This window comes from Nansenia antarctica (genome assembly GCF_963989245.1).
Source record: "Nansenia antarctica genome assembly, chromosome: 3".
Taxonomy (NCBI): domain Eukaryota; kingdom Metazoa; phylum Chordata; class Actinopteri; order Argentiniformes; family Microstomatidae; genus Nansenia; species Nansenia antarctica.
The window spans coordinates 1,978,110-1,989,052 of record NC_137688.1 but is presented as its reverse complement, the minus strand read 5'-3'; positions in this window follow the sequence as shown (position 1 = coordinate 1,989,052).

Below are 10,943 nucleotides of genomic sequence, written 5' to 3'. Positions count from 1 at the left end.
GACGAGGGTGAGGGAGAGAGAGGGTGAGGAAGAGAGAGGGGTGAGGAAGAGAGAGGGTGAGGAGAGAGAGGGTGAGGAAGAGAGAGGGTGAGGAGAGAGAGGGTGAGGAGAGAGAGGGTGAGGAGAGAGAGGGTGAGGAGGAGAGAGGGTGAGGGAAAGAGAGGGTGAGGGAGAGAGAGGGTGAGGAAGAGAGAGGGTGAGGAGAGAGAGGGTGAGGAAGAGAGAGGGTGAGGAAGACAGGGTGAGGGAGAGAGAGGGTGAGGAAGAGAGAGGGTGAGGGAGAGAGAGGGTGAGGTAGAGAGAGGGTGAGGGAGAGAGGGTGAGGAAGAGAGGGTGAGGAAGAGAGGGTGAGGGAGAGAGAGGGTGAGGGAGAGAGAGGGTGAGGGAGAGAGAGGGTGAGGAAGAGAGAGGGTGAGGGAGAGAGAGGGTGAGGAAGAGAGAGGGTGAGGGAGAGAGAGGGTGAGGAAGAGAGAGGGTGAGGGAGAGAGAGGGTGAGGGAGAGAGAGGGTGAGGGAGAGAGAGGGTGAGGAAGAGAGAGGGTGAGGGAGAGAGAGGGTGAGGGAGAGAGAGGGTGAGGGAGAGAGAGGGTGAGGATCCTGGGAGTCACATGGCTCCTTATCCTACACTGTCCACAGGACCCTGGGAGTCCCCTGGCTCCTTGGCCTACACTGCGAACGCCTGGCAGCCATTGTTGCGGAGGAGGAGGACCTCTGCACTTTGTGGTTGAGGAACTGAGCCAAGGTCTCCACAGGAGGGGATTCCAGCCCCCTGACTCAGCATCACTCACGGCCATGACAATGGTGGTGGAGAGAGAGGCTGCAGCTGAGTAGACTGAACCAAACCAATGACTGGCAATCTGGGAAGCCAGGAGGCATACGCATAATGTGTGGAGGGGTGCTGGCCTACATTATTTATTTATTTATTTTATTTTTTGATCACACCCATATGTGCTTGTTGACTGGAATGAACTTCTCATTCCAAAACCATGGGCATTAATATGGAGTTGGTCTCCCACCTTTGCTGCTATAACAGCTTCCACTCTTCTGGGACGACTTTCTACTAGATTTTGGAATATGGTTGCGGAGGATTTGCTCCCATTCAGCCACAAGAGCATTAATGAGGTCGGGCTCTGATGTTGGGTGAGAAGGACTGGCTCGCAGTCGGCGTTCCAATTGATCCCAAAGGTGTTGGATGGGGTTGATGTCAGAGCTTTGTGTGCAGGCCAGTCAAGTTCTCCTAGACCAAACTCAGCAAACCATGTCATTATGGACCTCACTTTGTGTATGGGGGCATTGTCATGCTGAAACTGGAAAGGGCCTTCCCCAAACTGTTGCCACAAAGTTGAAAGCATACAATTCTCTAAAATCACATTGTATGCTGTAGCATTAAGATCTCCCTTCACTGGAACTAAGGGGCCTAGCCCAAACCATGACAACAGCCCCAGACCATAATTGTGTCCACATACTTCTGTCCATATAGTGTGTGTGTGTGTGTGTGTGTGTGTGTGTGTGTGTGTGTGTGTGTGTGTGTGTGTGTGTGTGTGTCTGTGTGTGTGTATACATAGATGCATATATACATCATATACTGTATATGATGCTGTTCTATTAGTTAAACACAACACATGATAAAACATTATATATAGTTATTTTTTATTATAATTGTGTCTGTTTTATCATGTGTGTTGTGTTTAACTAATAGAACAGCATAACAAGGGTCTGCCAAAAGGATTGACTAATAGGGCTGTGGTATGATATGTCCCCAGCCAGTGGCGGACTCAGGCTGTTTGAAGGGCAGGGGGGGCGAAAAGAAAAAAAGGGCACCTACTGCACAACATGGGACCCCATCAGTGCACATGGTCAAGGTTAGACCATTGGAGGGGCACCAATAGGGCACATCCTCTAATTTCGCCACTCAAAAGGGCATTTTTGCCACTCAAAAGGGCACTTAAGAGAGACGCTTTTCACTTAAGAGAGACGTTTTTCAAGCGGTCGCCCCCCCCCTGCCCCCCCCCTGAGTCCGCCAGTGTTCCCAGCTAACTCATCTTCAGACCTTGGTTACTTGGTTCTGGTATAATCACGGTGCTGGAATAAAGATACTGTAAAATAGGATGTAGCACACAACTCCATAGCAACACAACTCCATAGCAACACAACTCCATAGCAACACAACTCCATGGCAACACAACTCCATAGCAACACAACTCCGTAGCTGAAACTGAACCCGGGCGAGAGTTAAAGTTTACTTATTTTTTCTTTAACCTTTATTTATCCAGGTGACCTCATTGAGATGAGGAATGTCTTTTCCAAGGGGGACCTGGCCAAGAGGGGCAGCACAAGGACACAGGCAGACGTTCAATACACAGATAATAAGATAAGATAAGAAGAAGAAGAAGAAGAAGAAGAAGAAGAAGAAGAAGAAGAAGAAATAAGAAATTAAAAGCAGGTTTGGACGGGCACGTATACTGAATTAAAAGCAATGACAATACTTTCTAATACTTTCACCTTCTAAGTCCTTTAAGATCGTTATGAAAGCATCATAACTGATTAGTTATTTTAGTTTTAAGTCATTCTGGAGAGTATTCCAGGCAGAGGGGGCAGCGTACTTAAACACTTTTAATAGTTTGAAAGATGAGTTTATAAGATATAAAAAGTCAACTGTGTACAAATATGAAACTCATGGATTAAAGCCACTCTCAGACTAAACCTACAAGTGACTAACATGGTAATGCTAACATCAGAGTACATTACCTATTCAACCAAATCCAAACCAAGGTAGGCCATTCTTCTGAAAACAGTCCATAGAAGTTATATCACCTCTTAGTATTTGGCTGTTTGACACAAATTAAAACATAGTGTGCTGGAAAACCAGGTCGAATGTATTGTTTTTTTCGGCTTTTGACACCTCAACATATCTAACTTCAAACCCAGTTGTCTGTATTGAATAGGCTATAGAATATATAATAATAATATACATTCAGTCAAAGCCAAAGTACTTTCACGAGGGAGCTAGCGCAAGCTTCACCTGGAGTTAGTTACAGAATAACTAGATTCAATGAAGGTTGTGTGTGTGTGTTTCATGAAGGTTGTGTGTGTGTGTTTCATGAAGGTTGTGTGTGTGTTTTATGAAGGTTGTGTGTGTGTGTTACATGAAGGTTGTGTGTGTGTGTGTGTGTGTGTTTCATGAAGGTTGTGTGTGTATGTGTTTCATGAAGGTTGTGTGTGTGTTACATGAAGGCTGTGTGTGTGTTTCATGAAGGTTGTGTGTGTTTCATGAAGGTTGTGTGTGTGTGTTACATGAAGGTTGTGTGTGTGTGTTACATGGAGGTTGTGTGTGTGTGTTTCATGAAGGTTGTGTGTGTGTGTTACATGGAGGTTGTGTGTGTGTGTTTCATGGAGGTTTTGTGTGTGTGTTTCATGAAGGTTGTGTGTGTGTTACATGGAGGTTGTGTGTGTGTGTGTTTCATGGAGGTTGTGTCTGTGTGTTTTGGTTCCTGGTTGCCAGGCTGGTTGCCAGGGTGGGGCTCCTTCTTGTCTCCACGCTGGGATTCCCAAATCATTCCTGTTAGCGTCCAGACAGCCAACTGCATATTTCACAGGAAGAGGAGCTGTCAGTCAGGAATCAGGTGGCGGGGGCTGTGTTTCACTGGATGTCCCGGGAGATGGCGAGGGCAGGGACTCAAGTATGCCTCGTAAGCTCTGTCTGCAAGTCCCCGCAGAGCACGGCGCAGGGCAATAATGGGAGAGTTTCTCGGATCCTTTCCAGGCAATTCCTCACAACAATTTGTCCTTGTACTGAGACCTGCTGGCATGGCCCCATCTCTAAGATGTCACGACCAGACCAGCTAGCAACTAGCACGCACGCAGCGAACAGGATTATTACGTAGCCCCGGGCCTCATTACAAAGTTCCCCAAGTTCCCTTTCAAGACCTCCGCTTGTGACACGGTCTGGTAGGAAGGGCTGCATGTCGGCAATCCTCAAGTCGCTCAAATGATCAAAAACCTTCTTTTTTTTGCATATCCCGAAAGTTGAAGTGTTGCAGAGCCCACTTGATATAACAAACAACACTTTTAGGTGAAAAATACTTATTTGTGATAACTTATACTCATTTGTGAACTGGTTTCAGACTGGGTTTACTGTATCGTCTGCCGTAGTCTACTGTGTAAGTGATACACGGCTTGTAAACAAACTTGCGTTTCAGGACGTGTTCAGAATCAAGGACTGTGTGATCGTCTAATTATGTGTAGTTATGTTTTTCTTGCATGTTGATGTTCTATCAGCATGTTGTGATGTGCTAAACATGCAGTTAGATGTTCATAGCGATGTTCCTTTTTAGTGCTAGCTATTAGCAGCTGTTTTGTCTGTGTTTCGATTCAGAGCACATTTCTCCACCGTTTGGTTTGAGGTGGACCAACATTCATGAAGAGTTCCTTGGAGTGCACACAGAAAATATATGTGCACACTGCACATATCACACTGTACATGCATTATTTATATTCATGCACATAGAGTGAGATGACTTTTTACATTCAAATATGTAGTATATTTCTACTTAAACACACACACACATGCATGGATTGTATATGGTATGGGCCTGTATGTATGCTGTGGGGGAGTGTTGTGGAATGGCTCTTGTGGTCTGTGACCTGCCCCCTGACTTAAGGCCAGGTGACATCATATTGGGCTCTCCCCTTTCACATCTTGACCATCCCTACAGTGAAGGTGATAGGCCATGGTCTGTGGTAGATATTTGCATACGAAAAGACATAAAGGCCTTCGCACAAGGGCAGACCGGCCTCTTATCCAGCCCAGCAGATCACCAGACCAGACCAGGATCCAGCTTTGATATCTGTATACTTTTGTACTTTAAATAAATAGTCTTAAACTCAGAATTGTTCTTTGATTCATAACCAACAAGGTAATACACTACATATTCATTGCATGTATATTGACTTTAAATTAATTTACTAGATACTCACTATAATACCATACTGTCCCACCATGTCCCACCATGTCCCACCATGTCCCACCATGTCCCACCATGTCCCACCATGTCCCACCATGTCCATACATTCATGGCGTTTGTACTACGCTCTATTCTGGTCAGATGCCAAACTGTGTTTAGTTGTCTTAGCACTTGTACTCTGTCAATGACAATAAAGTTGAATTTAATCTAATCAAAAAATAAATAATACAACAGAGATATCCCCTGAAACATGTTGTACAAGGTTAATCAGCAATCACATTTAATTGGATCTGTAATTATTAAACAATACTATGTTTAATAGTTTGTTCTGAAATGTACTCTCATAAATAATAAGGTGAACAATGGGACAAATTGCATTTAAATTGATTCCGTTTCCGACGCCCCAGTCAGGCAGATAAGATAAGAGTTTCATATTGTTGTCACGTGTTCGTTGCGCAGAACTGTTGCGCAGAATTTCACCTGGTGAAATTAATTTATTTAGCCTTTCTGTCGGTATCGGCCTTCCTTGTCGTGATGCAGTCAGTATAGATGAATATTAATTCGGGGCGTTTCACTGACACATTTATAGGCCGACTATGGGAGTTAAAAGGGTGGGACAAGACGCTCGCTCACATGCGCAACATTTAGAGTTGATTGTGATTTATAAAAGGGGAAAAGGCGTGGGGCGCTGTGCGTACGCACTGTGTTATAAATCAGAATATTTGTGTGCGTAAACGTTCTGGCTTTCATGCGTGTGCAACCTTTCCATGCCAGTCCTACAGCTTTATAAATGACCCTGCTGGTGAGTTTCCATGACCCTCGGTGTGAACCCTCCAGTCATCCCGGAGACACCCCCGTGTTTCAGAAGAGCCCGTTAAACCCCGGGTAAGACACTGCCAGCGGGCATTCGGAGCGAGAAGGAAGCAGGTCTGCAGACAGCCTGGAGGACACACAGACACAGAGGGGTTGTTGGGGCATTTCAAAGCCCCCTTGCTTCTCCTTACGATTCTAGGAGATACGTGGGGTTATGTAATGCCCCGGAGCCCTGTCTTTGGCAGGGCAGAGCAGAAAGGTGATGTGCCTGGAGCCTGGAGCCGTTATCCTGATCCGTTCATGTCTATATACCCCCCTGTGAATAGGCCATATAGTGTATAGAAGTATAGAAGCTCACATTTTAGATACATTCTCAGATGTCTACCGGCCACTTATCCCCCTATTTTTATTTATATCCCCCACTATTTATGTCTATTTATGTCTCATTCTTTTTTTTATTATTATCTTAGGACTGTGTTTGTTTGTTAGCACCTAGGGTTTGCATTTGAATTTCGTTGTACCTTACAATGACAATAAAGATCATTCATTCATTCATTAAGGACTGGAGTTGCAGGCTCCTCTGCGGGCCTACCCTACAGATGTGAGGATGAAAAGAGGGATGCTTGTGTTTTATTTCGGTCTCTCTCTCTCTCTCTCTCTCTCTCTTTCTCTCATCCTCTGTCTTTTCTCTCTCTGTTTCTCTCTCTCTCTCTCTCAGATCTTTGCCTCAACATGGAGGATTACACTCTCACACACACGTCACCACAGTCCTGATAGTTTACTTGCCGTCATCCGGGTCAAGCCGCCAACTTCAAGGCAAGGCCAGTTTATTTGTATAGAACATTATTCATACAACAGGGGCAATTCAAAGTACTTTACATATAGCATTACAAAAAATACAGAAAAAGATGGATAGTAAGAAAATAAATACAATGTGTGTCTGTGTGTGTGTGTGCGCGTGTGTGCCTTTGTGTGTGTGTGTGTGTGTGTGCCCCTGTGTGTGCCTCTGTGTGTCTGTGTGTGTGTGTCTGTGTGTGTGTGTGTCTGTGTGTCTGTGTGTGTCTGTGTGTGCGCGTGCGTGTGTGTGTCTTTGTGTGTGTGTGCCTGTGTTTGTCTGTGCCTGTGTGTGCCTCTGTGTGTCTGTGTGTGTGCCTGTGTGTGTGTGTGTGCCTGTGTGTGTGTCTGTGTCTGTGTGTGCGTGTGTGTGTGTCTGTCTGTGTGTGTGTGTGTGTGAATCCATGCATGCATGCGTGTGTCACGCTCCACCACACAACGACTCTCTTTAAAGACCAACTTCCCTAGTTGACAATCCACCAAACACGGAGCGACAAGTGTGTCCTGCTGGCGTCCCGTTACAGAGAGCAGCCCAGGGACAAGTGTGGTGTCAGCGGTGAGCTCCGTCACATCGCAGAGAGGCCGTCCAGCCCAGGGACAAGTGTGGAGTCAGCGGTGAGCTCTGTCACATCGCAGAGAGGCCGTCCAGCCCAGGGACAAGTGTGGGTGGTGTCAGCGGTGAGCTCTGTCACATGGCAGAGAGGCCGTCCAGAGGGGCTCTTTTATTAGGGCGCTGCAGAGCTCTGAGGAGCTGCAATGGGGCGGCGCTGGGAGCCAGACTGCTGCGGTTTCTCTGCTCATTGTCAGACACTCCTGGCCCCGTTCTTATAGGGAGAGAGAGAGAGGGGGGGAGAGAGAGACAGAGTGAGAGAGGGGGAGAGAGAGAGTGAGACAGAGAGAGAGAGGGACACAGAGAGAGAGGGACAGAGAGAGAGAGGATGAGGGAGAGAGAGAGAGAGAGGGACAGAGAGAGAGAGAGACAGAGAGAGAGAGAGAGAGAGAGAGAGGAAGAGGGAGAGAGAGAGAGAGGAAGAGGGAGAGAGAGAGAGAGAGAGAAAGGAAGAGGGAGAGAGAGAGAGAGGCCGAGGCTAGGCCCTTCCTGTCCGTGAGAGCAGAGCAGGAGGGGCTGGCATCGCTGGCAGACTGGCAGGGGTGGCGGGGGTGGCCTGTGTTTGTGTGTCTCAACGTGTGAGGAGTTGGCTAATAAAACACCTCGCAGATGAGAGAGAGAGAGAGAGCGTGAGTCTGAGCCCGACCGGTTACTACCTCTAAATCCCCTGGTAGGTTAACAGCAGCTTTCCCAGGAAACAATACTGGTCAAATCCAGTAGTGTTATTATTATTATTATTATTACTATTAATATTCTTAGAATGTATATTTACTGTATTAATTATTCTTTCATTCTTTTTTTCCCCCCGGTGGGGCAAACAACATATATTTTTCATATTCATGTTTTTTTAATTTTTTTTTATCTATCACATATTGCAAGCAATGGTCACCCCCCAAACAAGCTTCCCACTCCTGTCAGGACTGCAGAGTCACTCCCTATCTTCCACCATAGACTGAAGACACCAAGACCTCCATCTCTTCAGGCTACACCTTAACTGTCCCTCCTGAAGACCTCCATCTCTTCAGGCTACACCTTAACTGTCCCTCCTGAAGACCTCCATCTCTTCAGGCTACACCTTAACTGTCCCTCCTGAAGACCTCCATCTCTTCAGGCTACACCTTAACTGTCCCTCCTGAAGACCTCCATCTCTTCAGGCTACACCTTAACTGTCCCTCCCGAAGACCTCCATCTCTTCAGTGCTATACCTTAACTGTCCCTCCTGAAGACCTCCATCTCTTCAGGCTACACCTTAACTGTCCCTCCTGAAGACCTCCATCTCTTCAGGCTACACCTTAACTGTCCCTCCTGAAGACCTCCATCTCTTCAGTGCTACACCTTAACTGTCCCTCCTGAAGACCTCCATCTCTTCAGGCTACACCGTAACTGTCCCTCCTAAAGACCTCCATCTCTTCAGGCTACACCTTAACTGTCCCTCCTGAAGACCTCCATCTCTTCAGGCTACACCTTAACTGTCCCTCCTGAAGACCTCCATCTCTTCAGGCTACACCTTAACTGTCCCTCCTAAAGACCTCCATCTCTTCAGGCTACACCTTAACTGTCCCTCCTGAAGACCTCCATCTCTTCAGTGCTACACCTTAACTGTCCCTCCTGAAGACCTCCATCTCTTCAGTGCTACACCTTAACTGTCCCTCCTAAAGACCTCCATCTCTTCAGGCAACACCTTAACTGTCCCTCCTAAAGACCTCCATCTCTTCAGGCTACACCTTAACTGTCCCTCCTGAAGACCTCCATCTCTTCAGGCTACACCTTAACTGTCCCTCCTGAAGACCTCCATCTCTTCAGGCTACACCTTAACTGTCCCTCCTAAAGACCTCCATCTCTTCAGGCTACACCTTAACTGTCCCTCCTGAAGACCTCCATCTCTTCAGTGCTACACCTTAACTGTCCCTCCTGAATACCTCCATCTCTTCAGTGCTACACCTTAACTGTCCCTCCTGAAGACCTCCATCTCTTCAGGCTACACCTTAACTGTCCCTCCTGAAGACCTCCATCTCTTCAGGCTACACCTTAACTGTCCCTCCTGAAGACCTCCATCTCTTCAGGCTACACCTTAACTGTCCCTCCTGAAGACCTCCATCTCTTCAGGCTACACCTTAACTGTCCCTCCTGAAGACCTCCATCTCTTCAGGCTACACCTTAACTGTCCCTCCTAAAGACCTCCATCTCTTCAGGCTACACCTTAACTGTCCCTCCTGAAGACCTCCATCTCTTCAGGCTACACCTTAACTGTCCCTCCTGAAGACCTCCATCTCTTCAGGCTACACCTTAACTGTCCCTCCTGAAGACCTCCATCTCTTCAGGCTACACCTTAACTGTCCCTCCTGAAGACCTCCATCTCTTCAGGCTACACCTTAACTGTCCCTCCTGAAGACCTCCATCTCTTCAGGCTACACCTTAACTGTCCCTCCTGAAGACCTCCATCTCTTCAGGGTACACCTTAACTGTCCCTCCTGAAGACCTCCATCTCTTCAGGGTATACCTTAACTGTCCCTCCTGAAACATCTACTTCCCCTCTACCCCCCTGTGCAGTTTCTCTATTGTTAAAAATAATCATAATAATAATAATTTAAAGAAAATCTTCTAGTACTACAACTGCCAATGGCCCGTTGACTGAGTTCAGACTACTTTTTCCTGCTATAACTGGTGGATAGATGACACTTAGTCAAATGTATTTGTATTTATGTAAATATGCCATTTGCTTTGCACATAAAGGTGTCGGCTAAATGCCAAAAATGTAAAAATGTAAGATTTCTTTCTCATGGGATAGAGATAAGAAAGTAAGGAGGAGAGGGGATGTCAGCAGGTAAGGATTCTAATCCATGTCTATATGGTTCTACATGTAAACAGGGTATGGTGGTACGCCTTGCTACTCAGAGTAGTTTAGTTGTACTTATTACATTAGGCTAATATAAATGCAGCCTTTACAGGACGTGTTGGTTCAGTGATATGTCCTTGTACTGGGAGGGCCAGGGAATCCTACAACAAAACCTGCCCAATCTAATTAAGCAATATCACACGAGAGGGAGTGCTGTTATACTGAATATCAGCAGGGCTGTGATTGGGTCGTAGGTACGAGGCCGCAGGACTGTTGCCTAGTAACCTGAACACAAACATGTAGTCTAATTAACGGTCATTTAGTAGAACATCTGTGCGGCGTGAGTGATACATAATAGTTAAAAGTCCCAGTGCTGTTATACTGTATATCGGCAGTCATGGAATGCCTCGTCCAATCAAATTACTTGGTCGGAACTAACTGTTGTATAATCTCCAACATCTCTCATCCAGGAGAGCTGGGACGTTGGTTTTAGGGCGAGGGGAACCAGCCCGTTGTGAGCAGGAGAGACTGAGAGACAAATGGAAATGTCATCACACAACTTGTCGCCACTACGCCAAACCATGCCCCCTGAAAAAAATAATAAAGCGAAGTAGTTGATTACATTTTTGTGTTAAATGTAGCTCCGCTTCCTCCCCCTTGCAGGATGGAGCTGGTGGCTTTGTAGTCTTGACATGTCTTCCTTAGCCCCGCCTGGCAGCGAGGGGGGGATGGGACCACACTTTGATGTGCCTCATGTCGCCTTGACCTATGTTTACAACTTAATAAATTCAGGATCTGTGGAGAGGACAGTGTTTCACTCAGAGAGAGAGCAGACATACTGTATCTGAAGCCGCATGAAGGACACATACTGTAAGACTCTGGATGAT